The sequence below is a fragment of the Gobio gobio genome, assembly GCF_949357685.1.
Source record: "Gobio gobio genome assembly, chromosome: 8".
Taxonomy (NCBI): Eukaryota; Metazoa; Chordata; class Actinopteri; order Cypriniformes; family Gobionidae; genus Gobio; species Gobio gobio.
In genome coordinates this window covers 6,709,225-6,733,521 of record NC_137114.1, presented here as the reverse complement: position 1 = coordinate 6,733,521, position 24,297 = coordinate 6,709,225, and positions in this window count along the sequence as shown.

The window sequence follows — 24,297 nt, the reverse complement described above, 5'->3', positions numbered from 1 at the left end:
TCAGATAGGAGAAATGGAAAGCATTTTTTTGCTAGGTAGGTGGCCATCAATTGGCAGTAGCAGATTTTGGCCTCAACCAGTGGTTTTCAAACCATTCTTGTTATCTCCCTTATTTAAAACAGGTGACCTGAGCTAATTAGTAGAGATCTCTGTAATCTGAGTTGGGTGTGTACAATAAGCGAAATAAGCAGAACAGGAAAGGTAGGCTTCTGAAGAACTTTGTGCACATCAGGTTTAAGCATATGCTTGTCCAACACAAAGACATTTGAGCAAAAGAGGATATGCACGACTCTGGTGGGACTCGAACCCACAACCTTTGAATACCTCCATTCCCAACCTAGAAGTCCAATGCGCTATCCATTGCGCCACAGAGCCACGAAAGGTCACACTTCAAGGAACTTTTGCATGTTCAGCACTTCCATTTTGTTTCGTTTGGACACACTGTCCAGCATGTAAAGGATTTCAAATGGTCTCAAAAGGTAAAATGAGCACATTCCAAATACTGCGTCATAGGCACCGCTGGAATTTGAACCCAGGATCTCCTGTTTACAAGACAGGCGCTTTGACCAACTAAGCCACAGCACCAGTTACACTAGCAAAGAAATGTTTTTCTCTAAAAAGTCTAAAAGAGGTAGCACATGAGAAAAATAGCTGATTAAGTCATGAATAGGTCCCTTTGAAGTTGGAGGATTATTTCCGAAACCTGAAAGGTGGGTAGGCTTCAGTTCAGGGATGAGGGAATGTCTCAAATCATTTAATTTTGGATCGAAACTCTCAATACGCGTGTCACCATGCGTGACCCATTAACCAACAACCTTTTTAAAGGCTTCATTTGCAAACTAGAAGTCCAGACGGCTTTACATCTGAAAAGTTTGGATGTCTACTCCTCGAAGCCACACATTAGGCACTGCTGGGATTCGAACCCAGGATCTCCTGTTTACTAGACAGGCGCTTTGACCAACTAAGCCACAGCGCCATGTACTACCAAATCCTTAAAGAGGTAACATGTGAGAAAAATAGCTGATTAAGCCATGAATAGGTCAATTTGTAGTTAGAGGACTATTTCCAAAACCTGAAAGGTTGGCAGGCTTCTGTTCTGGGATAAGGGAATATCTCAAATCATTTCATTTCGGATTGAATCTCTCATTACTCCTGTCTCAAATGTTTTGTGAACCTCAAGTAACAATACATCTAAATTCTGTTTCAGCTAGGAGAAATGGAAAGCATTTTTTTGCTAGGTAGGTGGCCATCAATTGGCAGTAGCAGATTTTGGCCTCAACCAGTGGTTTTAAAACCATTCTTGTTATCTCCCTTATTTAAAACAGGTGACCTGAGCTAATTAGTAGAGATCTCTGTAATCTGAGTTGGGTGTGTACAATAAGCGAAATAAGCAGAACAGGAAAGGTAGGCTTCTGAAGAACTTTGCGCACATCAGGTTTAAGCATATGCTTGTCCAACACAAAGACATTTGAGCAAAAGAGGATATGCACGACTCTGGTGGGACTCGAACCCACAACCTTTGAATACCTCCATTAACAACCTAGAAGTCCAATGCGCTGTCCATTGCGCCACAGAGCCACGAAAGGTCACACTTCAAGGAACTTTTGCATGTTCAGCACTTCCATTTTGTTTCATTTGGACACACTGTCCAGCATGTAAAGGATTTCAAATGGTCTCAAAAGGTAAAATGAGCATATTCCAAATACTGTGTCATAGGCACTGCTGGGATTCGAACCCAGGATCTCCTGTTTACTAGACAGGCGCTTTGACCAACTAAGCCACAGCGCCATGTACTACCAAAGCCTAAAAGATGTAACATGTAAGGAAAATAGCTGATTAAGCCATGAATAGGTACCTTTGTAGTTAGAGGACTATTTCCAAAACCTGAAAGGTTGGCAGGCTTCTGTTCTGGGATAAGGGAATATCTCAAATCATTTCATTTCGGATTGAATCTCTCATTACTCCTGTCTCAAATGTTTTGTGAACCTCAAGTAACAATACATCTAAATTCTGTTTCAGCTAGGAGAAATGGAAAGCATTTTTTTGCTAGGTATGTGGCCATCAATTTGCAGTAGCAGATTTTGGCCTCAACCAGTGGTTTTCAAACCATTCTTGTTATCTCCCTTATTTAAAACAGGTGACCTGAGCTAATTAGTAGAGATCTCTGTAATCTGAGTTGGGTGTGTACAATAAGCGAAATAAGCAGAACAGGAAAGGTAGGCTTCTGAAGAACTTTGTGCACATCAGGTTTAAGCATATGCTTGTCCAACACAAAGACATTTGAGCAAAATAGGATATGCACGACTCTGGTGGGACTCAAACCCACAACCTTTGAATATCTCCATTCACAACCTAGAAGTCCAATGCGCTATCCATTGCGCCACAGAGCCACGAAAGCTCACACTTCAAGGCACTTTTGCATGTTCAGCACTTCCATGTTGTTTCGCTTGGACACACTGTCCAGCATGTAAAGGATTTCAAATGGGCTCAAAAGGTAAAATGAGCACTTCCAAATCCTGTGGCATAGGCACTGCTGGGATTTGAACCCAGGATCTCCTGTTTACAAGACAGGCGCTTGGACCAACTAAGCCACAGCGCCAGTTACAATAGCAAAGAAATGTTTTGGTCTAAAAAGTCTAAAAGAGGTAGCACATGAGAAAAATAGCTGATTAAGTCATGAATAGGTCCCTTTGAAGTTGGAGGATTATTTCCGAAACCTGAAAGGTGGGTAGGCTTCAGTTCAGGGATGAGGGAATGTCTCAAATCATTTAATTTTGGATCGAAACTCTCAATACGCGTGTCACCATGCGTGACCCATAAACCAACAACCTTTTTAAAGGCTTCATTTGCAAACTAGAAGTCCAGACGGCTTTACATCTGAAAAGTTTGGATGTCTACTCCTCGAAGCCACACATTAGGCACTGCTGGGATTCGAACCCAGGATCTCCTGTTTACTAGACAGGCGCTTTGACCAACTAAGCCACAGCGCCATGTACTATCAAATCCTAAAAGAGGTAACATGTGAGAAAAATAGCTGATTAAGCCATGAATAGGTCCCTTTGAAGTTGGAGGATTATTTCCAAAACCTGAAAGGTTGGCAGGCTTCTGTTCTGGGATAAGGGAATATCTCAAATCATTTAATTTCGGATTGAATCTCTCATTACTCCTGTCTCAAATGTTTTGTGAACCTCAAGTAACAATACATCTAAATTCTGTTTCAGCTAGGAGAAATGGAAAGCATTTTTTTGCTAGGTAGGTGGCCATCAATTGGCAGTAGCAGATTTTGGCCTCAACCAGTGGTTTTCAAACCATTCTTGTTATCTCTCTTATTTAAAACAGGTGACCTGAGCTAATTAGTAGATATCTCTGTAATCTGAGTTGGGTGTGTACAATAAGCGAAATAAGCAGAACAGGAAAGGTAGGCTTCTGAAGAACTTTGTGCACATCAGGTTTAAGCATATGCTTGTCCAACACAAAGACATTTGAGCAAAAGGGGAATATGCACGACTCTGATGGGACTCGAACACACAACCTTTGAATATCTCCATTCACAACCTAGAAGTCCAATGCGCTATCCATTGCGCCACAGAGCCACGAAAGGTCACACTTCAAGGAACTTTTGCATGTTCAGCACTTCCATTTTGTTTCATTTGGACACACTGTCCAGCATGTAAAGGATTTCAAATGGTCTCAAAAGGTAAAATGAGCATACTCCAAATACTGTGTCATAGGCACTGCTGGGATTCGAACCCAGGATCTCCTGTTTACTAGACAGGCGCTTTGACCAACTAAGCCACAGCGCCATGTACTACCAAAGCCTAAAAGATGTAACATGTAAGGAAAATAGCTGATTAAGCCATGAATAGGTCCCTTTGTAGTTAGAGGACAATTTCCAAAACCTGAAAGGTTGGCAGGCTTCTGTTCTGGGATAAGGGAATATCTCAAATCATTTCATTTCGGATTGAATCTCTCATTACTCCTGTCTCAAATGTTTTGTGAACCTCAAGTAACAATACATCTAAATTCTGTTTCAGCTAGGAGAAATGGAAAGCATTTTTTTGCTAGGTAGGTGGCCATCAATTGGCAGTAGCAGATTTTGGCCTCAACCAGTGGTTTTCAAACCATTCTTGTTATCTCTCTTATTTAAAACAGGTGACCTGAGCTAATTAGTAGAGATCTCTGTAATCTGAGTTGGGTGTGTACAATAAGCGAAATAAGCAGAACAGGAAACGTAGGCTTCTGAAGAACTTTGTGCACATCAGGTTTAAGCATATGCTTGTCCAACACAAAGACATTTGAGCAAAAGAGGATATGCACAACTCTGGTGGGACTCGAACCCACAACCTTTGAATATCTCCATTCACAACCTAGAAGTCCAATGCGCTATCCATTGCGCCACAGAGCCACGAAAGGTCACACTTCAAGGCACTTTTTCGTGTTCAGCACTTCCATTTTGTTTCGCTTGGACACACTGTCCAGCATGTAAAGGATTTCAAATGGTCTCAAAAGGTAAAATGAGCACTTCCAAATCCTGTGGCATAGGCACTGCTGGGATTTGAACCCAGGATCTCCTGTTTACAAGACAGGCGCTTTGACCAACTAAGCCACAGCGCCAGTTACACTAGCAAAGAAATGTATTTCTCTAAAAAGTCTAAAAGAGGTAGCACATGAGAAAAATAGCTGATTAAGTCATGAATAGGTCCCTTTGAAGTTGGAGGATTATTTCCGAAACCTGAAAGGTGGGTAGGCTTCAGTTCAGGGATGAGGGAATGTCTCAAATCATTTAATTTTGGATCGAAACTCTCAATACGCGTGTCACCATGCGTGACCCAAAAACCAACAACCTTTTAAAGGCTTCATTTGCAAACTAGAAGTCCAGACGGCTTTACATCTGAAAAGTTTGGATGTCTACTCCTCGAAGCCACACATTAGGCACTGCTGGGATTCGAACCCAAGATCTCCTGTTTACTAGACAGGCGCTTTGACCAACTAAGCCACAGCGCCATGTACTACCAAATCCTAAAAGAGGTAACATGTGAGAAAAATAGCTGATTAAGCCATGAATAGGTCCATTTGTAGTTAGAGGACTATTTCCAAAACCTGAAAGGTTGGCAGGCTTCTGTTCTGGGATAAGGGAATATCTCAAATCATTTCATTTCGGATTGAATCTCTCATTACTCCTGTCTCAAATGTTTTGTGAACCTCAAGTAACAATACATCTAAATTCTGTTTCAGCTAGGAGAAATGGAAAGCATTTTTTTGCTAGGTAGGTGGCCATCAATTGGCAGTAGCAGATTTTGGCCTCAACCAGTGGTTTTCAAACCATTCTTGTTATCTCCCTTATTTAAAACAGGTGACCTGAGCTAATTAGTAGAGATCTCTGTAATCTGAGTTGGGTGTGTACAATAAGCGAAATAAGCAGAACAGGAAAGGTAGGCTTCTGAAGAACTTTGTGTTGGACAAGCATATGCTTAAACCTGATGTGCACAAAGACATTTGAGCAAAAGAGGATATGCACGACTCTGGTGGGACTCGAACCCACAACCTTTGAATACCTCCATTCCCAACCTAGAAGTCCAATGCGCTATCCATTGCGCCACAGAGCCACGAAAGGTCACACTTCAAGGAACTTTTGCATGTTCAGCACTTCCATTTTGTTTCGTTTGGACACACTGTCCAGCATGTAAAGGATTTCAAATGGTCTCAAAAGGTAAAATGAGCACATTCCAAATACTGCGTCATAGGCACCGCTGGAATTTGAACCCAGGATCTCCTGTTTACAAGACAGGCGCTTTGACCAACTAAGCCACAGCACCAGTTACACTAGCAAAGAAATGTTTTTCTCTAAAAAGTCTAAAAGAGGTAGCACATGAGAAAAATAGCTGATTAAGTCATGAATAGGTCCCTTTGAAGTTGGAGGATTATTTCCGAAACCTGAAAGGTGGGTAGGCTTCAGTTCAGGGATGAGGGAATGTCTCAAATCATTTAATTTTGGATCGAAACTCTCAATACGCGTGTCACCATGCGTGACCCATTAACCAACAACCTTTTTAAAGGCTTCATTTGCAAACTAGAAGTCCAGACGGCTTTACATCTGAAAAGTTTGGATGTCTACTCCTCGAAGCCACACATTAGGCACTGCTGGGATTCGAACCCAGGATCTCCTGTTTACTAGACAGGCGCTTTGACCAACTAAGCCACAGCGCCATGTACTACCAAATCCTTAAAGAGGTAACATGTGAGAAAAATAGCTGATTAAGCCATGAATAGGTCAATTTGTAGTTAGAGGACTATTTCCAAAACCTGAAAGGTTGGCAGGCTTCTGTTCTGGGATAAGGGAATATCTCAAATCATTTCATTTCGGATTGAATCTCTCATTACTCCTGTCTCAAATGTTTTGTGAACCTCAAGTAACAATACATCTAAATTCTGTTTCAGCTAGGAGAAATGGAAAGCATTTTTTTGCTAGGTAGGTGGCCATCAATTGGCAGTAGCAGATTTTGGCCTCAACCAGTGGTTTTAAAACCATTCTTGTTATCTCCCTTATTTAAAACAGGTGACCTGAGCTAATTAGTAGAGATCTCTGTAATCTGAGTTGGGTGTGTACAATAAGCGAAATAAGCAGAACAGGAAAGGTAGGCTTCTGAAGAACTTTGCGCACATCAGGTTTAAGCATATGCTTGTCCAACACAAAGACATTTGAGCAAAAGAGGATATGCACGACTCTGGTGGGACTCGAACCCACAACCTTTGAATACCTCCATTAACAACCTAGAAGTCCAATGCGCTGTCCATTGCGTCACAGAGCCACGAAAGGTCACACTTCAAGGAACTTTTGCATGTTCAGCACTTCCATTTTGTTTCATTTGGACACACTGTCCAGCATGTAAAGGATTTCAAATGGTCTCAAAAGGTAAAATGAGCATATTCCAAATACTGTGTCATAGGCACTGCTGGGATTCGAACCCAGGATCTCCTGTTTACTAGACAGGCGCTTTGACCAACTAAGCCACAGCGCCATGTACTACCAAAGCCTAAAAGATGTAACATGTAAGGAAAATAGCTGATTAAGCCATGAATAGGTACCTTTGTAGTTAGAGGACTATTTCCAAAACCTGAAAGGTTGGCAGGCTTCTGTTCTGGGATAAGGGAATATCTCAAATCATTTCATTTCGGATTGAATCTCTCATTACTCCTGTCTCAAATGTTTTGTGAACCTCAAGTAACAATACATCTAAATTCTGTTTCAGCTAGGAGAAATAGAAAGCATTTTTTGGCTAGGTAGGTGGCCATCAATTGGCAGTAGCAGATTTTGGCCTCAACCAGTGGTTTTCAAACCATTCTTGTTATCTCCCTTATTTAAAACAGGTGACCTGAGCTAATTAGTAGAGATCTCTGTAATCTGAGTTGGGTGTGTACAATAAGCGAAATAAGCAGAACAGGAAAGGTAGGCTTCTGAAGAACTTTGTGCACATCAGGTTTAAGCATATGCTTGTCCAACACAAAGACATTTGAGCAAAAGAGGATATGCAAGACTCCGGTGGGACTCGAACCCACAACCTTTGAATACCTCCATTCACAACCTAGAAGTCCAATGCGCTATCCATTGCGCCACAGAGCCACGAAAGGTCACACTTCAAGGCACTTTTGCATGTTCAGCACTTCCATTTTGTTTCGCTTGGACACACTGTCCAGCATGTAAAGGATTTCAAATGGTCTCAAAAGGTAAAATGAGCATATTCCAAATACTGTGTCATAGGCACTGCTGGGATTCGAACCCAGGATCTCCTGTTTACTAGACAGGCGCTTTGACCAACTAAGCCACAGCGCCATGTACTACCAAAGCCTAAAAGATGTAACATGTAAGGAAAATAGCTGATTAAGCCATGAATAGGTCCATTTGAAGTTGGAGGACTATTTCCAAAACCTGAAAGGTTGGCAGGCTTCTGTTCTGGGATAAGGGAATATCTCAAATCATTTCATTTTGGATTGAATCTCTCATTACTCCTGTCTCAAATGTTTTGTGAACCTCAAGTAACAATACATCTAAATTCTGTTTCAGATAGGAGAAATGGAAAGCATTTTTTTGCTAGGTAGGTGGCCATCAATTGGCAGTAGCAGATTTTGGCCTCAACCAGTGGTTTTCAAACCATTCTTGTTATCTCTCTTATTTAAAACAGGTGACCTGAGCTAATTAGTAGAGATCTCTGTAATCTGAGTTGGGTGTGTACAATAAGCGAAATAAGCAGAACAGGAAACGTAGGCTTCTGAAGAACTTTGTGCACATCAGGTTTAAGCATATGCTTGTCCAACACAAAGACATTTGAGCAAAAGAGGATATGCACGACTCTGGTGGGACTCGAACCCACAACCTTTGAATATCTCCATTCACAACCTAGAAGTCCAATGCGCTATCCATTGCGCCACAGAGCCACGAAAGGTCACACTTCAAGGCACTTTTGCATGTTCAGCACTTCCATTTTGTTTCGCTTGGACACACTGTCCAGCATATAAAGGATTTCAAATGGTCTCAAAAGGTAAAATGAGCACATTCCAAATACTGCGTCATAGGCACCGCTGGAATTTGAACCCAGGATCTCCTGTTTACAAGACAGGCGCTTTGACCAACTAAGCCACAGCACCAGTTACACTAGCAAATAAATGTTTTTCTCTAAAAAGTCTAAAAGAGGTAGCACATGAGAAAAATAGCTGATTAAGTCATGAATAGGTCCCTTTGAAGTTGGAGGATTATTTCCGAAACCTGAAAGGTGGGTAGGCTTCAGTTCAGGGATGAGGGAATGTCTCAAATCATTTAATTTTGGATCGAAACTCTCAATACGCGTGTCACCATGCGTGACCCATAAACCAACAACCTTTTTAAAGGCTTCATTTGCAAACTAGAAGTCCAGACGGCTTTACATCTGAAAAGTTTGGATGTCTACTCCTCGAAGCCACACATTAGGCACTGCTGGGATTCGAACCCAGGATCTCCTGTTTACTAGACAGGCGCTTTGACCAACTAAGCCACAGCGCCATGTACTATCAAATCCTAAAAGAGGTAACATGTGATAAAAATAGCTGATTAAGCCATGAATAGGTCCATTTGTAGTTAGAGGACTATTTCCAAAACCTGAAAGGTTGGCAGGCTTCTGTTCTGGGATAAGGGAATATCTCAAATCATTTCATTTCGGATTGAATCTCTCATTACTCCTGTCTCAAATGTTTTGTGAACCTCAAGTAACAATACATCTAAATTCTGTTTCAGCTAGGAGAAATAGAAAGCATTTTTTGGCTAGGTAGGTGGCCATCAATTGGCAGTAGCAGATTTTGGCCTCAACCAGTGGTTTTCAAACCATTCTTGTTATCTCCCTTATTTAAAACAGGTGACCTGAGCTAATTAGTAGAGATCTCTGTAATCTGAGTTGGGTGTGTACAATAAGCGAAATAAGCAGAACAGGAAAGGTAGGCTTCTGAAGAACTTTGTGCACATCAGGTTTAAGCATATGCTTGTCCAACACAAAGACATTTGAGCAAAAGAAGATATGCACGACTCTGGTGGGACTCGAACCCACAACCTTTGAATACCTCCATTCACAACCTAGAAGTCCAATGCGCTATCCATTGCGCCACAGAGCCACGAAAGGTCACACGTCAAGGAACTTTTGCATGTTCAGCACTTCCATTTTGTTTCGTTTGGACACACTGTCCAGCATGTAAAGGATTTCAAATGGTCTCAAAAGGTAAAATGAGCATATTCCAAATACTGTGTCATAGGCACTGCTGGGATTTGAACCCAGGATCTCCTGTTTACGAGACAGGCGCTTTGACCAACTAAGCCACAGCGCCAGTTACAATAGCAAAGAAATGTTTTGTTCTAAAAAGTCTAAAAGAGGTAGCACATGAATAGGTCCCTTTGAAGTTGGAGGATTATTTCCAAAACCTGAAAGGTTGGCAGGCTTCTGTTCTGGGATAAGGGAATATCTCAAATCATTTAATTTCGGATTGAATCTCTCATTACTCCTGTCTCAAATGTTTTGTGAACCTCAAGTAACAATACATCTAAATTCTGTTTCAGCTAGGAGAAATGGAAAGCATTTTTTTGCTAGGTAGGTGGCCATCAATTGGCAGTAGCAGATTTTGGCCTCAACCAGTGGTTTTCAAACCATTCTTGTTATCTCTCTTATTTAAAACAGGTGACCTGAGCTAATTAGTAGAGATCTCTGTAATCTGAGTTGGGTGTGTACAATAAGCGAAATAAGCAGAACAGGAAACGTAGGCTTCTGAAGAACTTTGTGCACATCAGGTTTAAGCATATGCTTGTCCAACACAAAGACATTTGAGCAAAAGAGGATATGCACGACTCTGGTGGGACTCGAACCCACAACCTTTGAATATCTCCATTCACAACCTAGAAGTCCAATGCGCTATCCATTGCGCCACAGAGCCACGAAAGGTCACACTTCAAGGCACTTTTGCATGTTCAGCACTTCCATTTTGTTTCGCTTGGACACACTGTCCAGCATGTAAAGGATTTCAAATGGTCTCAAAAGGTAAAATGAGCACTTCCAAATCCTGTGGCATAGGCACTGCTGGGATTTGAACCCAGGATCTCCTGTTTACAAGACAGGCGCTTTGACCAACTAAGCCACAGCGCCAGTTACACTAGCAAAGAAATGTATTTCTCTAAAAAGTCTAAAAGAGGTAGCACATGAGAAAAATAGCTGATTAAGTCATGAATAGGTCCCTTTGAAGTTGGAGGATTATTTCCGAAACCTGAAAGGTGGGTAGGCTTCAGTTCAGGGATGAGGGAATGTCTCAAATCATTTAATTTTGGATCGAAACTCTCAATACGCGTGTCACCATGCGTGACCCAAAAACCAACAACCTTTTAAAGGCTTCATTTGCAAACTAGAAGTCCAGACGGCTTTACATCTGAAAAGTTTGGATGTCTACTCCTCGAAGCCACACATTAGGCACTGCTGGGATTCGAACCCAGGATCTCCTGTTTACTAGACAGGCGCTTTGACCAACTAAGCCACAGCGCCATGTACTACCAAATCCTAAAAGAGGTAACATGTGAGAAAAATAGCTGATTAAGCCATGAATAGGTCCATTTGTAGTTAGAGGACTATTTCCAAAACCTGAAAGGTTGGCAGGCTTCTGTTCTGGGATAAGGGAATATCTCAAATCATTTCATTTCGGATTGAATCTCTCATTACTCCTGTCTCAAATGTTTTGTGAACCTCAAGTAACAATACATCTAAATTCTGTTTCAGCTAGGAGAAATGGAAAGCATTTTTTTGCTAGGTAGGTGGCCATCAATTGGCAGTAGCAGATTTTGGCCTCAACCAGTGGTTTTCAAACCATTCTTGTTATCTCCCTTATTTAAAACAGGTGACCTGAGCTAATTAGTAGAGATCTCTGTAATCTGAGTTGGGTGTGTACAATAAGCGAAATAAGCAGAACAGGAAAGGTAGGCTTCTGAAGAACTTTGTGTTGGACAAGCATATGCTTAAACCTGATGTGCACAAAGACATTTGAGCAAAAGAGGATATGCACGACTCTGGTGGGACTCGAACCCACAACCTTTGAATACCTCCATTCCCAACCTAGAAGTCCAATGCGCTATCCATTGCGCCACAGAGCCACGAAAGGTCACACTTCAAGGAACTTTTGCATGTTCAGCACTTCCATTTTGTTTCGTTTGGACACACTGTCCAGCATGTAAAGGATTTCAAATGGTCTCAAAAGGTAAAATGAGCACATTCCAAATACTGCGTCATAGGCACCGCTGGAATTTGAACCCAGGATCTCCTGTTTACAAGACAGGCGCTTTGACCAACTAAGCCACAGCACCAGTTACACTAGCAAAGAAATGTTTTTCTCTAAAAAGTCTAAAAGAGGTAGCACATGAGAAAAATAGCTGATTAAGTCATGAATAGGTCCCTTTGAAGTTGGAGGATTATTTCCGAAACCTGAAAGGTGGGTAGGCTTCAGTTCAGGGATGAGGGAATGTCTCAAATCATTTAATTTTGGATCGAAACTCTCAATACGCGTGTCACCATGCGTGACCCATTAACCAACAACCTTTTTAAAGGCTTCATTTGCAAACTAGAAGTCCAGACGGCTTTACATCTGAAAAGTTTGGATGTCTACTCCTCGAAGCCACACATTAGGCACTGCTGGGATTCGAACCCAGGATCTCCTGTTTACTAGACAGGCGCTTTGACCAACTAAGCCACAGCGCCATGTACTATCAAATCCTAAAAGAGGTAACATGTGAGAAAAATAGCTGATTAAGCCATGAATAGGTCCATTTGTAGTTAGAGGACTATTTCCAAAACCTGAAAGGTTGGCAGGCTTCTGTTCTGGGATAAGGGAATATCTCAAATCATTTCATTTCGGATTGAATCTCTCATTACTCCTGTCTCAAATGTTTTGTGAACCTCAAGTAACAATACATCTAAATTCTGTTTCAGCTAGGAGAAATAGAAAGCATTTTTTGGCTAGGTAGGTGGCCATCAATTGGCAGTAGCAGATTTTGGCCTCAACCAGTGGTTTTCAAACCATTCTTGTTATCTCCCTTATTTAAAACAGGTGACCTGAGCTAATTAGTAGAGATCTCTGTAATCTGAGTTGGGTGTGTACAATAAGCGAAATAAGCAGAACAGGAAAGGTAGGCTTCTGAAGAACTTTGTGCACATCAGGTTTAAGCATATGCTTGTCCAACACAAAGACATTTGAGCAAAAGAAGATATGCACGACTCTGGTGGGACTCGAACCCACAACCTTTGAATACCTCCATTCACAACCTAGAAGTCCAATGCGCTATCCATTGCGCCACAGAGCCACGAAAGGTCACACGTCAAGGAACTTTTGCATGTTCAGCACTTCCATTTTGTTTCGTTTGGACACACTGTCCAGCATGTAAAGGATTTCAAATGGTCTCAAAAGGTAAAATGAGCATATTCCAAATACTGTGTCATAGGCACTGCTGGGATTTGAACCCAGGATCTCCTGTTTACGAGACAGGCGCTTTGACCAACTAAGCCACAGCGCCAGTTACAATAGCAAAGAAATGTTTTGTTCTAAAAAGTCTAAAAGAGGTAGCACATGAATAGGTCCCTTTGAAGTTGGAGGATTATTTCCAAAACCTGAAAGGTTGGCAGGCTTCTGTTCTGGGATAAGGGAATATCTCAAATCATTTAATTTCGGATTGAATCTCTCATTACTCCTGTCTCAAATGTTTTGTGAACCTCAAGTAACAATACATCTAAATTCTGTTTCAGCTAGGAGAAATGGAAAGCATTTTTTTGCTAGGTAGGTGGCCATCAATTGGCAGTAGCAGATTTTGGCCTCAACCAGTGGTTTTCAAACCATTCTTGTTATCTCTCTTATTTAAAACAGGTGACCTGAGCTAATTAGTAGATATCTCTGTAATCTGAGTTGGGTGTGTACAATAAGCGAAATAAGCAGAACAGGAAAGGTAGGCTTCTGAAGAACTTTGTGCACATCAGGTTTAAGCATATGCTTGTCCAACACAAAGACATTTGAGCAAAAGGGGAATATGCACGACTCTGATGGGACTCGAACACACAACCTTTGAATATCTCCATTCACAACCTAGAAGTCCAATGCGCTATCCATTGCGCCACAGAGCCACGAAAGGTCACACTTCAAGGCACTTTTGCATGTTCAGCACTTCCATTTTGTTTCGCTTGGACACACTGTCCAGCATGTAAAGGATTTCAAATGGTCTCAAAAGGTAAAATGAGCACTTCCAAATCCTGTGGCATAGGCACTGCTGGGATTTGAACCCAGGATCTCCTGTTTACAAGACAGGCGCTTTGACCAACTAAGCCACAGCGCCAGTTACACTAGCAAAGAAATGTATTTCTCTAAAAAGTCTAAAAGAGGTAGCACATGAGAAAAATAGCTGATTAAGTCATGAATAGGTCCCTTTGAAGTTGGAGGATTATTTCCGAAACCTGAAAGGTGGGTAGGCTTCAGTTCAGGGATGAGGGAATGTCTCAAATCATTTAATTTTGGATCGAAACTCTCAATACGCGTGTCACCATGCGTGACCCAAAAACCAACAACCTTTAAAAGGCTTCATTTGCAAACTAGAAGTCCAGACGGCTTTACATCTGAAAAGTTTGGATGTCTACTCCTCGAAGCCACACATTAGGCACTGCTGGGATTCGAACCCAGGATCTCCTGTTTACTAGACAGGCGCTTTGACCAACTAAGCCACAGCGCCATGTACTACCAAATCCTAAAAGAGGTAACATGTGAGAAAAATAGCTGATTAAGCCATGAATAGGTCCATTTGTAGTTAGAGGACTATTTCCAAAACCTGAAAGGTTGGCAGGCTTCTGTTCTGGGATAAGGGAATATCTCAAATCATTTCATTTCGGATTGAATCTCTCATTACTCCTGTCTCAAATGTTTTGTGAACCTCAAGTAACAATACATCTAAATTCTGTTTCAGCTAGGAGAAATAGAAAGCATTTTTTGGCTAGGTAGGTTGCCATCAATTGGCAGTAGCAGATTTTGGCCTCAACCAGTGGTTTTCAAACCATTCTTGTTATCTCCCTTATTTAAAACAGGTGACCTGAGCTAATTAGTAGAGATCTCTGTAATCTGAGTTGGGTGTGTACAATAAGCGAAATAAGCAGAACAGGAAAGGTAGGCTTCTGAAGAACTTTGTGCACATCAGGTTTAAGCATATGCTTGTCCAACACAAAGACATTTGAGCAAAAGAGGATATGCACGACTCTGGTGGGACTCGAATCCACAACCTTTGAATACCTCCATTCACAACCTAGAAGTCCAATGCGCTATCCATTGCGCCACAGAGCCACGAAAAGGTCACACTTCAAGGAACTTTTGCATGTTCAGCACTTCCATTTTGTTTCATTTGGACACACTGTCCAGCATGTAAAGGATTTCAAATGGTCTCAAAAGGTAAAATGAGCATATTCCAAATACTGTGTCATAGGCACTGCTGGGATTTGAACCCAGGATCTCCTGTTTACGAGACAGGCGCTTTGACCAACTAAGCCACAGCGCCAGTTACAATAGTAAAGAAATGTTTTGGTCTAAAAAGTCTAAAAGAGGTAGCACATGAATAGGTCCCTTTGAAGTTGGAGGATTATTTCCAAAACCTGAAAGGTTGGCAGGCTTCTGTTCTGGGATAAGGGAATATCTCAAATCATTTCATTTCGGATTGAATCTCTCATTACTCCTGTCTCAAATGTTTTGTGAACCTCAAGTAACAATACATCTAAATTCGGTTTCAGCTAGGAGAAATGGAAAGCATTTTTTTGCTAGGTAGGTGGCCATCAATTGGCAGTAGCAGATTTTGGCCTCAACCAGTGGTTTTAAAACCATTCTTGTTATCTCCCTTATTTAAAACAGGTGACCTGAGCTAATTAGTAGAGATCTCTGTAATCTAAGTTGGGTGTGTACAATAAGCGAAATAAGCAGAACAGGAAAGGTAGGCTTCTGAAGAACTTTGCGCACATCAGGTTTAAGCATATGCTTGTCCAACACAAAGACATTTGAGCAAAAGAGGATATGCACGACTCTGGTGGGACTCGAACCCACAACCTTTGAATACCTCCATTAACAACCTAGAAGTCCAATGCGCTATCCATTGCGCCACAGAGCCATGAAAGCTCACACTTCAAGGCACTTTTGCATGTTCAGCACTTCCATGTTGTTTCGCTTGGACACACTGTCCAGCATGTAAAGGATTTCAAATGGGCTCAAAAGGTAAAATGAGCACTTCCAAATCCTGTGGCATAGGCACTGCTGGGATTTGAACCCAGGATCTCCTGTTTACAAGACAGGCGCTTGGACCAACTAAGCCACAGCGCCAGTTACAATAGCAAAGAAATGTTTTGGTCTAAAAAGTCTAAAAGAGGTAGCACATGAGAAAAATAGCTGATTAAGTCATGAATAGGTCCCTTTGAAGTTGGAGGATTATTTCCGAAACCTGAAAGGTGGGTAGGCTTCAGTTCAGGGATGAGGGAATGTCTCAAATCATTTAATTTTGGATCGAAACTCTCAATATGCGTGTCACCATGCGTGAAACATAAACCAACAACCTTTTTAAAGGCTTCATTTGCAAACTAGAAGTCCAGACGGCTTTACATCTGAAAAGTTTGGATGTCTACTCCTCGAAGCCACACATTAGGCACTGCTGGGATTCGAACCCAGGATCTCCTGTTTACTAGACAGGCGCTTTGACCAACTAAGCCACAGCGCCATGTACTACCAAATCCTAAAAGAGGTAACATGTGAGAAAAATAGCTGATTAAGCCATGAATAGGTCCATTTGTAGTTAGAGGACTATTTCCAAAACCTGAAAGGTTGGCAGGCTTCTGTTCTGGGATAAGGGAATATCTCAAATCATTTCATTTCGGATTGAATCTCTCATTACTCCTGTCTCAAATGTTTTGTGAACCTCAAGTAACAATACATCTAAATTCTGTTTCAGCTAGGAGAAATGGAAAGCATTTTTTTGCTAGGTAGGTGGCCATCAATTGGCAGTAGCAGATTTTGGCCTCAACCAGTGGTTTTCAAACCATTCTTGTTATCTCCCTTATTTAAAACAGGTGACCTGAGCTAATTAGTAGAGATCTCTGTAATCTGAGTTGGGTGTGTACAATAAGCGAAATAAGCAGAACAGGAAAGGTAGGCTTCTGAAGAACTTTGTGCACATCAGGTTTAAGCATATGCTTGTCCAACACAAAGACATTTGAGCAAAAGAGGATATGCACGACTCTGGTGGGACTCGAACCCACAACCTTTGAATACCTCCATTCACAACCTAGAAGTCCAATGCGCTATCCATTGCGCCACAGAGCCACAAAAGGTCACACTTCAAGGCACTTTTGCATGTTCAGCACTTCCATTTTGTTTCGTTTGGACACACTGTCCAGCATGTAAAGGATTTCAAATGGTCTCAAAAGGTAAAATGAGCACATTCCAAATACTGTGTCATAGGCACTGCTGGGATTTGAACCCAGGATCTCCTGTTTACGAGACAGGCGCTTTGACCAACTAAGCCACAGCGCCAGTTACAATAGCAAAGAAATGTTTTGGTATAAAAAGTCTAAAAGAGGTAGCACATGAATAGGTCCCTTTGAAGTTGGAGGATTATTTCCAAAACCTGAAAGGTTGGCAGGCTTCTGTTCTGGGATAAGGGAATATCTCAAATCATTTAATTTCGGATTGAATCTCTCATTACTCCTGTCTCAAATGTTTTGTGAACCTCAAGTAACAATACATCTAAATTCTGTTTCAGCTAGGAGAAATAGAAAGCATTTTTTGGCTAGGTAGGTGGCCATCAATTGGCAGTAGCAGATTTTGGCCTCAACCAGTGGTTTTCAAACCATTCTTGTTATCTCCCTTATTTAAAACAGGTGACCTGAGCTAATTAGTAGAGATCTCTGTAATCTGAGTTGGGTGTGTACAATAAGCGAAATAAGCAGAACAGGAAAGGTAGGCTTCTGAAGAACTTTGTGCACATCAGGTTTAAGCATATGCTTGTCCAACACAAAGACATTTGAGCAAAAGAGGATATGCACGACTCTGGTGGGACTCGAACCCACAACCTTTGAATACCTCCATTCACAACCTAGAAGTCCAATGCGCTATCCATTGCGCCACAGAGCCACGAAAGGTCACACTTCAAGGAACTTTTGCATGTTCAGCACTTCCATTTTGTTTCGTTTGGACACACTGTCCAGCATGTAAAGGATTTCAAATGGTCTCAAAAGGTAAAATGAGCATATTCCAAATACTGTGTCATAGGCACTGCTGGGATTTGAACCCAGGATCTTCTGTTTACGAGACAGGCGCTTTGACCAACTAAGCCACAGCGCCAGTTACAATAGTAAAGAAATGTTTTGGTCTAAAAAGTCTAAAAGAGGTAGCACATGAATAGGTCCCTTTGAAGTTGGAGGATTATTTCCAAAACCTGAAAGGTTGGCAGGCTTCTGTTCTGGGATAAGGGAATATCTCAAATCATTTCATTTCGGATTGAATCTCTCATTACTCCTGTCTCAAATGTTTTGTGAACCTCAAGTAACAATACATCTAAATTCTGTTTCAGCTAGGAGAAATGGAAAGCATTTTTTTGCTAGGTAGGTGGCCATCAATTGGCAGTAGCAGATTTTGGCCTCAACCAGTGGTTTTAAAACCATTCTTGTTATCTCCCTTATTTAAAACAGGTGACCTGAGCTAATTAGTAGAGATCTCTGTAATCTGAGTTGGGTGTGTACAATAAGCGAAATAAGCAGAACAGGAAAGGTAGGCTTCTGAAGAACTTTGTGCACATCAGGTTTAAGCATATGCTTGTCCAACACAAAGACATTTGAGCAAAAGAGGATATGCACGACTCTGGTGGGACTCGAACCCACAACCTTTGAATACCTCCATTCACAACCTAGAAGTCCAATGCGCTATCCATTGCGCCACAGAGCCACAAAAGGTCACACTTCAAGGCACTTTTGCATGTTCAGCACTTCCATTTTGTTTCGTTTGGACACACTGTCCAGCATGTAAAGGATTTCAAATGGTCTCAAAAGGTAAAATGAGCACATTCCAAATACTGTGTCATAGGCACTGCTGGGATTTGAACCTTACGAGACAGGCGCTTTGACCAACTAAGCCACAGCGCCAGTTACAATAGCAAAGAAATGTTTTGGTATAAAAAGTCTAAAAGAGGTAGCACATGAATAGGTCCCTTTGAAGTTGGAGGATTATTTCCAAAACCTGAAAGGTTGGCAGGCTTCTGTTCTGGGATAAGGGAATATCTCAAATCATTTAATTTCGGATTGAATCTCTCATTACTCCTGTCTCAAATGTTTTGTGAACCTCAAGTAACAATACATCTAAATTCTGTTTCAGCTAGGAGAAATAGAAAGCATTTTTGGCTAGGTAGGTGGCCATCAATTGGCAGTAGCAGATTTTGGCCTCAACCAGTGGTTTTCAAACCATTCTTGTTATCTCCCTTATTTAAAACAGGTGACCTGAGCTAATTAGTAGAGATCTCTGTAATCTGAGTTGGGTGTGTACAATAAGCGAAATAAGCAGAACAGGAAAGGTAGGCTTCTGAAGAACTTTGCGCACATCAGGTTTAAGCATATGCTTGTCCAACACAAAGACATTTGAGCAAAAGAGGTGTGCACGACTCTGGTGGGACTCGAACTCACAACCTTTGAATACCTCCATTAACAACCTAGAAGTCCAATGCGCTATCCATTGCGCCACAGAGCCACGAAAGGTCACACTTCAAGGAACTTTTGCATGTTCAGCACTTCCATTTTGTTTCATTTGGACACACTGTCCAGCATGTAAAGGATTTCAAATGGTCTCAAAAGGTAAAATGAGCATATTCCAAATACTGTGTCATAGGCACTGCTGGGATTCGAACCCAGGATCTCCTGTTTACTAGACAGGCGCTTTGACCAACTAAGCCACAGCGCCATGTACTACCAAATCCTAAAAGAGGTAACATGTGAGAAAAATAGCTGATTAAGCCATGAATAGGTCCATTTGTAGTTAGAGGACAATTTCCAAAACCTGAAAGGTTGGCAGGCTTCTGTTCTGGGATAAGGGAATATCTCAAATCATTTCATTTCGGATTGAATCTCTCATTACTCCTGTCTCAAATGTTTTGTGAACCTCAAGTAACAATACATCTAAATTCTGTTTCAGCTAGGAGAAATGGAAAGCATTTTTTGGCTAGGTAGGTGGCCATCAATTGGCAGTAGCAGATTTTGGCCTCAACCAGTGGTTTTCAAACCATTCTTGTTATCTCTCTTATTTAAAACAGGTGACCTGAGCTAATTAGTAGAGATCTCTGTAATCTGAGTTGGGTGTGTACAATAAGCGAAATAAGCAGAACAGGAAACGTAGGCTTCTGAAGAACTTTGTGCACATCAGGTTTAAGCATATGCTTGTCCAACACAAAGACATTTGAGCAAAAGAGGATATGCACGACTCTGGTGGGACTCGAACCCACAACCTTTGAATATCTCCATTCACAACCTAGAAGTCCAATGCGCTATCCATTGCGCCACAGAGCCACGAAAGGTCACACTTCAAGGCACTTTTGCATGTTCACCACTTCCATTTTGTTTCGCTTGGACACACTGTCCAGCATGTAAAGGATTTCAAATGGTCTCAAAAGGTAAAATGAGCACTTCCAAATCCTGTGGCATAGGCACTGCTGGGAATTGAACCCAGGATCTCCTGTTTACAAGACAGGCGCTTTGACCAACTAAGCCACAGCACCAGTTACACTAGCAAAGAAATGTTTTTCTCTAAAAAGTCTAAAAGAGGTAGCACATGAGAAAAATAGCTGATTAAGTCATGAATAGGTCCCTTTGAAGTTGGAGGATTATTTCCGAAACCTGAAAGGTGGGTAGGCTTCAGTTCAGGGATGAGGGAATGTCTCAAATCATTTAATTTTGGATCGAAACTCTCAATACGCGTGTCACCATGCGTGACCCATTAACCAACAACCTTTTTAAAGGCTTCATTTGCAAACTAGAAGTCCAGACGGCTTTACATCTGAAAAGTTTGGATGTCTACTCCTCGAAGCCACACATTAGGCACTGCTGGGATTCGAACCCAGGATCTCCTGTTTACTAGACAGGCGCTTTGACCAACTAAGCCACAGCGCCATGTACTACCAAATCCTTAAAGAGGTAACATGTGAGAAAAATAGCTGATTAAGCCATGAATAGGTCAATTTGTAGTTAGAGGACTATTTCCAAAACCTGAAAGGTTGGCAGGCTTCTGTTCTGGGATAAGGGAATATCTCAAATCATTTCATTTCGGATTGAATCTCTCATTACTCCTGTCTCAAATGTTTTGTGAACCTCAAGTAACAATACATCTAAATTCTGTTTCAGCTAGGAGAAATGGAAAGCATTTTTTTGCTAGGTAGGTGGCCATCAATTTGCAGTAGCAGATTTTGGCCTCAACCAGTGGTTTTCAAACCATTCTTGTTATCTCCCTTATTTAAAACAGGTGACCTGAGCTAATTAGTAGAGATCTCTGTAATCTGAGTTGGGTGTGTACAATAAGCGAAATAAGCAGAACAGGAAAGGTAGGCTTCTGAAGAACTTTGTGCACATCAGGTTTAAGCATATGCTTGTCCAACACAAAGACATTTGAGCAAAAGAGGATATGCACGACTCTGGTGGGACTCAAACCCACAACCTTTGAATATCTCCATTCACAACCTAGAAGTCCAATGCGCTATCCATTGCGCCACAGAGCCACGAAAGCTCACACTTCAAGGCACTTTTGCATGTTCAGCACTTCCATGTTGTTTCGCTTGGACACACTGTCCAGCATGTAAAGGATTTCAAATGGGCTCAAAAGGTAAAATGAGCACTTCCAAATCCTGTGGCATAGGCACTGCTGGGATTTGAACCCAGGATCTCCTGTTTACAAGACAGGCGCTTGGACCAACTAAGCCACAGCGCCAGTTACAATAGCAAAGAAATGTTTTGGTCTAAAAAGTCTAAAAGAGGTAGCACATGAGAAAAATAGCTGATTAAGTCATGAATAGGTCCCTTTGAAGTTGGAGGATTATTTCCGAAACCTGAAAGGTGGGTAGGCTTCAGTTCAGGGATGAGGGAATGTCTCAAATCATTTAATTTTGGATCGAAACTCTCAATACGCGTGTCACCATGCGTGACCCATAAACCAACAACCTTTTTAAAGGCTTCATTTGCAAACTAGAAGTCCAGACGGCTTTACATCTGAAAAGTTTGGATGTCTACTCCTCGAAGCCACACATTAGGCACTGCTGGGATTCGAACCCAGGATCTCCTGTTTACTAGACAGGCGCTTTGACCAACTAAGCCACAGCGCCATGTACTATCAAATCCTAAAAGAGGTAACATGTGAGAAAAATAGCTGATTAAGCCATGAATAGGTCCATTTGTAGTTAGAGGACTATTTCCAAAACCTGAAAGGTTGGCAGGCTTCTGTTCTGGGATAAGGGAATATCTCAAATCATTTCATTTCGGATTGAATCTCTCATTACTCCTGTCTCAAATGTTTTGTGAACCTCAAGTAACAATACATCTAAATTCTGTTTCAGCTAGGAGAAATAGAAAGCATTTTTTGGCTAGGTAGGTGGCCATCAATTGGCAGTAGCAGATTTTGGCCTCAACCAGTGGTTTTCAAACCATTCTTGTTATCTCCCTTATTTAAAACAGGTGACCTGAGCTAATTAGTAGAGATCTCTGTAATCTGAGTTGGGTGTGTACAATAAGCGAAATAAGCAGAACAGGAAAGGTAGGCTTCTGAAGAACTTTGTGCACATCAGGTTTAAGCATATGCTTGTCCAACACAAAGACATTTGAGCAAAAGAGGATATGCATGACTCTGGTGGGACTCGAACCCACAACCTTTGAATACCTCCATTCACAACCTAGAAGTCCAATGCGCTATCCATTGCGCCACAGAGCCACGAAAGGTCACACTTCAAGGCACTTTTGCATGTTCAGCACTTCCATTTTGTTTCGTTTGGACACACTGTCCAGCATGTAAAGGATTTCAAATGGTCTCAAAAGGTAAAATGAGCATATTCCAAATACTGTGTCATAGGCACTGCTGGGATTTGAACCCAGGATCTCCTGTTTACGAGACAGGCGCTTTGACCAACTAAGCCACAGCGCCAGTTACAATAGCAAAGAAATGTTTTGTTCTAAAAAGTCTAAAAGAGGTAGCACATGAATAGGTCCCTTTGAAGTTGGAGGATTATTTCCAAAACCTGAAAGGTTGGCAGGCTTCTGTTCTGGGATAAGGGAATATCTCAAATCATTTAATTTCGGATTGAATCTCTCATTACTCCTGTCTCAAATGTTTTGTGAACCTCAAGTAACAATACATCTAAATTCTGTTTCAGCTAGGAGAAATGGAAAGCATTTTTTTGCTAGGTAGGTGGCCATCAATTGGCAGTAGCAGATTTTGGCCTCAACCAGTGGTTTTCAAACCATTCTTGTTATCTCTCTTATTTAAAACAGGTGACCTGAGCTAATTAGTAGATATCTCTGTAATCTGAGTTGGGTGTGTACAATAAGCGAAATAAGCAGAACAGGAAAGGTAGGCTTCTGAAGAACTTTGTGCACATCAGGTTTAAGCATATGCTTGTCCAACACAAAGACATTTGAGCAAAAGGGGAATATGCACGACTCTGATGGGACTCGAACCCACAACCTTTGAATATCTCCATTCACAACCTAGAAGTCCAATGCGCTATCCATTGCGCCACAGAGCCACGAAAGGTCACACTTCAAGGAACTTTTGCATGTTCAGCACTTCCATTTTGTTTCATTTGGACACACTGTCCAGCATGTAAAGGATTTCAAATGGTCTCAAAAGGTAAAATGAGCATACTCCAAATACTGTGTCATAGGCACTGCTGGGATTCGAACCCAGGATCTCCTGTTTACTAGACAGGCGCTTTGACCAACTAAGCCACAGCGCCATGTACTACCAAAGCCTAAAAGATGTAACATGTAAGGAAAATAGCTGATTAAGCCATGAATAGGTCCCTTTGTAGTTAGAGGACAATTTCCAAAACCTGAAAGGTTGGCAGGCTTCTGTTCTGGGATAAGGGAATATCTCAAATCATTTCATTTCGGATTGAATCTCTCATTACTCCTGTCTCAAATGTTTTGTGAACCTCAAGTAACAATACATCTAAATTCTGTTTCAGCTAGGAGAAATGGAAAGCATTTTTTTGCTAGGTAGGTGGCCATCAATTGGCAGTAGCAGATTTTGGCCTCAACCAGTGGTTTTCAAACCATTCTTGTTATCTCTCTTATTTAAAACAGGTGACCTGAGCTAATTAGTAGAGATCTCTGTAATCTGAGTTGGGTGTGTACAATAAGCGAAATAAGCAGAACAGGAAACGTAGGCTTCTGAAGAACTTTGTGCACATCAGGTTTAAGCATATGCTTGTCCAACACAAAGACATTTGAGCAAAAGAGGATATGCACGACTCTGGTGGGACTCGAACCCACAACCTTTGAATATCTCCATTCACAACCTAGAAGTCCAATGCGCTATCCATTGCGCCACAGAGCCACGAAAGGTCACACTTCAAGGCACTTTTGCATGTTCAGCACTTCCATTTTGTTTCGCTTGGACACACTGTCCAGCATGTAAAGGATTTCAAATGGTCTCAAAAGGTAAAATGAGCACTTCCAAATCCTGTGGCATAGGCACTACTGGGATTTGAACCCAGGATCTCCT